The sequence below is a fragment of the Sinocyclocheilus grahami genome, unplaced genomic scaffold, assembly GCF_001515645.1.
Source record: "Sinocyclocheilus grahami isolate Dianchi unplaced genomic scaffold, SAMN03320097.WGS_v1.1 scaffold1358.1, whole genome shotgun sequence".
In the NCBI taxonomy this organism is placed as follows: domain Eukaryota; kingdom Metazoa; phylum Chordata; class Actinopteri; order Cypriniformes; family Cyprinidae; genus Sinocyclocheilus; species Sinocyclocheilus grahami.
The window spans coordinates 145,568-150,165 of record NW_015506537.1 but is presented as its reverse complement, the minus strand read 5'-3'; the positions used below and the strand labels follow the sequence as shown (position 1 = coordinate 150,165).

General features: G+C 42.6%; 1 long non-coding RNA gene and 1 pseudogene across 1 annotated transcript in view; one reads left to right on the top strand and one right to left on the bottom strand.

Annotated features, from left to right (window-relative positions):
* The window catches only part of LOC107569552 (gastrula zinc finger protein XlCGF57.1-like), a 25,901-nt pseudogene that overhangs the window by 17,443 nt on the left and 3,860 nt on the right, over positions 1-4,598 (bottom strand).
* LOC107569557 (uncharacterized) overlaps positions 2,342-4,598 on the top strand; it is a 12,533-nt gene continuing 10,276 nt past the window's right edge. The window contains exon 1 of the long non-coding RNA XR_001606909.1: positions 2,342-2,352. This is a non-coding gene — a long non-coding RNA (uncharacterized lncRNA). The remainder of the gene's footprint in view (positions 2,353-4,598) is intronic.

Here is a 4,598-nt window from a genome sequence, read left to right as displayed (position 1 = left end):
CTCAGTGAGGGGACAGAAGGAGAAGATGGGAGTTTTAGCAGTGGGTGGGGTTGGTTTGCTGTCCTGTGTGTGGGGGGTTGAGAATTGACTACTGATTGTTCTAGTTTTGTCTGTGAAGAATGTGGCTAAATCATCAGCTGTTATAGAAGTGGTGGAGGAGGACAGAGTAGATAATTGAATGTCTTGAAGAGATTACATGTGTCTGGAGCACTGTTGATCTTGTTGTGGAAGTATGAAGATTTGGCAGTATGGACTTGAGCAGAGAAAGATGAAAGCAAAGACTGATACATACTCAGGTCTGACGGATCTTTTGATTTGCGCCATTTTCTCTCTGCTGCCCTGAGTTTGGTCCGATGCTAACAAAGAACATCGGATAACCAGGGGTTAGAAGGGACAGTCTGTGCTGGCCTGGAGGAGAGAGGACAAATATAATCTAGACAAGAGGTTAAAGTAGAGCATAAAGTGTTAGTTGCTGCATTCACATCCAGAGATGAGAAATGGGTAGGTGAGGGAAGAGAGGAGGATACTACGGAGAAAAGATGGGAGGGGGAAAGGAAGCATAGGTTTCGTCTAAAAGTAACCGGTATAGGAGTTGGTGGCACACTGGTAGAAAAATGTAGTTGGTCAGAGATATGTAGAGGTGTGATAAAGTTCGCGAGGAGAAAGGAAGAAGTCGGAGTCGGCGTGACTGATGCTCGTGCTAATTTATTCAGTCTAACACAGTAACAAACAAGGGCATGTCCACACGCATAAAGTAAACATAAATTCAGAGCACTTTGGCAATATTCTCTCCGATAACAGTCCATACGCCACGAATAGTCTAATAAAATCGACGAATCGCAACAGCCCTAGGTGTGAGAGAAAGAAAAATTGTTAGACAGAGCAGCTGGGGTTACGGAATCTTCTGGATTTGAAAGAAAAAGCAGAAATGAAGTCTGCTTTGTTGACAGCTGATTTGACAATTCCAGAGACCCACAGAGAAAGAAAGAGGTGCTGTAGAGGATGTAGAGATAGGATGCAGGTTAGCAAGATTGCATTTGTGTCTGCGTGTGAGGTTAGAGAGCTGTCGAGAGAAAACTGGAATGTTTTGGAAAAACATGATACAGGTGAAAAAGAGAGGATAGAAAAGGAAAGTGTGTAAAGGGAAGATAAAAAAATAACACTTGAGTGCGTTGCCGGTTTTGTTGCAATCAAAAATACAAACTCCAATGAAAATACAAAGTAGAAATAGGTAGAAAACTAAATATTCCTTCCTAGCAGCAAGTAATAATTTAAACAACAGATCTATAAACAAGTATTACGCAAAACACTCACACGCAGCCGTCCGTCTCTTCTGTTGACTAATCGCTTCTCCCAAGTTATGACAGTGAGCAAGCAGTTTAAATAGTCTACCCCCACACACCACCCCCCCAGCACTACCAAACCTGCTGCTGTCGCCACCATCTGTAAAACTTAGTGGCGCTGGTGCCACTGCTCTCAAATGTTAGTCTGGAGCCCTGTAGACGTAAGCGCTAGAGACAACTTTTCTTGTAAAACGTGACACCAAGATCGCAAAATCGAAAGCAAAAGTGCCTTTTCTTTTTCCTTTGCTCATTTGGATCCTCCCTGTCTGCACCTGTGCTATCATCATCAGTTGTGTCGGAGTCTGTATGCTGGCTTGTTGGCTCGTCCTTTCCACCAGCATCCTCGCCCTCCACACTTTGTTTTTTAAAGTAATCCGCTATCGACCTTTTCATTTTTAGATGACTTAATTCCTAAATTTCCTGAATTCCTAATTTGTGCGTTTCATCATCAGTGCGCCATCCAAAATGCACACACACAGCAATGAACACACACACACACACACACCGTGAACACACACCCGGAGCAGTGGGCAGCCATTTTTTTGCTGCGGTGCCCGGGGAGCAGTTGGGGGTTTGGTGCCTTGCTCAAGGGCACCTCAGTCATGGTATTGAAGGTGGGAGAGAGTGCTGTACATTCACTCCCCCCACCTACAATCCCTGCCGAAACGAGGCTCGAACCCGCAACCTTTCGGATTAGGCCACGACTTCCCCCTTAAAAAAAAAAAAAGCACGCCCATTGCTCCAAGCTGCAGCTACCCCTACTAGGCCCTCGATCCGCACTTCTGCCGAGCCCGCACTGGGGCGAGCTTCGCAGCAGACTTCTACCCGACAGTCAAAGCGCCATTACGTCACAAAAGTGCAGACTCAGAGGAAGACCGCGAGGGTTTAGGGTTTAGGGCATTGATCCTCAAATCTGGCTCGCGAGATCACTTTCCTGCAGAGTTTAGCTCCAACCCTATAATCAAACAAACTCATACAAGTTTGATATTGCAGCTTTTATTTTGTTGGGGTAATAATAAAAACAATCTTCTTATTATCACCCCAAGAAAATAAAAAATGCAAATAATTTTTTTCCATTGCGAGTATGTCAAAACATTAAAATGCCCATATTATGCCATTTTTAAGGTTGCTAATATTGTTTTATGAGCCTCCTAAAACAGGTTTACATGCATGCTAGGTCAAAAAACACGTTAGTTTTCTCAAAAAATAGATTTAATTTTACCTCATTTCCAATTCGTAAACGACACGTGCAAAGCAGTTCAAAGAATCAGTCTCTCTAAACCCCTCATTTCCATGAGCCCTCCCTGCTGTGATTGGTCAGATGGCGCAGTCCTTTGTGATTGGTCTACCGCGTACAGCACGTGTCGGAAACGAAACACCCATTGCCATGACGGAATGACAGCCCTGGAGACTTGTCAATACATAGAAAAGATGGTATTGATTGTACCTTACCAATTCGAGCCAGAGTCTGATGATGAAGCGATTGAACTGGCTGATCGACAAGAGACTGATTCGCAAGCACGACTGGAGCAGGATGTTTCTCAGTGGTTCTGAGAGTCAAGTGTTAACAAGTTTGTGGTAATTATAAGATGTGATAAAACAAATTTACTCTCACAGCGTAGGATACAGCGTCTTCTCGACATGATGTTAATCACACGGAAATTTTACTGTTTGTGGGCGTGCAAGTTGGCGACGTAGAACATGGGCGGACATTATGCAAATGTGTTACTTTGTGACATAGAGCCAAAACAGAATAAGATTCGAATTCCTGATGACTAGTTTAGGCGATTGCAAGCCGACTCTTTTTTTTTGAAAGACAGTAACTTTATTTATCATGCACTGTCGACTTCACAACTTTGCAGATAGTTTATGTTCACATACAGCTACATGATGCACTACATGAAAGGTAATATTTGAAAAGGCATAACAGGGGCACTTTAACGTTACACAAAATAACTGTTGTTTAGCCTACTTCCATACTATTTTTACTATTTTAATGCGAGACATCTCATAATAATGAATGCCTAACATCGAAGTAGGATCTTCTAAGCTGCTCTTGGAAGGCAGTATTTGTATTTGTCTGGTCATGTGACCTCAACATGTCTGTCCACGAGGTGTCCTACTCCATGACAAATAAAACCTTTTTAATCAGGACACTCATATGACATTCTTCAAAAATATAATTTCTTTCTGTAGAGCTGGACATTTTAAAAAGGATCAAATGAGAGTTCAGCTTTGAGAATGAAAACTAACCTGTTTGTTCCTCAGTATCTTCTTGTTTCAAGCTGAATACTTCTTCAACCTTAATGTCTTCACTCTCCTCCTTAATAAACGCCATCTTTATAATAGTGTGTCACGTGGATCTCTGCTGCTTCACCAGGAGTTTTTCTGTGTGTTTGGATAATTTGTCATGTTTAAGATAAGAATAATTAATATAAAGAAAACTAGGCAAAATCTCTGAGTGCATCTCAATCAGCTCCCTAGTTCAGAAGTCAATGCACTGGTAAGGAGTCAGTCAGCGTTAAAGGTGCCATAGAACGGAAAACTGTATTTACCTTGGCATAGTTGAATAATAACAGTTCTCTACATGGAAATGACATACCGTGAGCCTCAAACACCATTGTTTCCTCCTCCTCATGTAAATCTCGTGCATGCAAAAGACCACTGAAAAATAGGCGAATCAGAACATAACACCGACTGTGACGTTACAGTCGGGATCACTAATAGTTACGCCCCCAACATTTGCATATACCCGCCCATGTTCTATGCCAGCCGACAGCCAAATCATCAGAAGTTCTGCAGGTATTGTGAAGAAACAAGCAAGGATAATAGCGAAAATGGCAGCTCATGGAAATAAATGTTATGTTCCAGGCTGTGCAGGGGATGTGATGTGCAGGGATGGGTTGGTGTCTGTATTCAGAAAGGCACGGAAAACAAATAACGCGTGTTCTAATAAAATAACGCGAGTCATTAAAGGGATATGGTTAGCTGCTTGCTAGCGGTAGCCTGTTACATTACAGTACATACGATTTCACTTTCCACACAAACAGAGTAAGGAGAGATGACGGAGGATGATGGCGAATGATTTACAGATCCTGAGCACCACTGACAAGCATCTGATCTTGTAAAATGTATGGTAAGTACTGCCGCTGTAGTTTACACTAATCACGTGCGATCGCAAATCTCGAAAGTGAAAGTAAAAAGCGATCGTGCATTCGCATATCCCCGCATATTAATAGCGGCTCCCTGATGCCC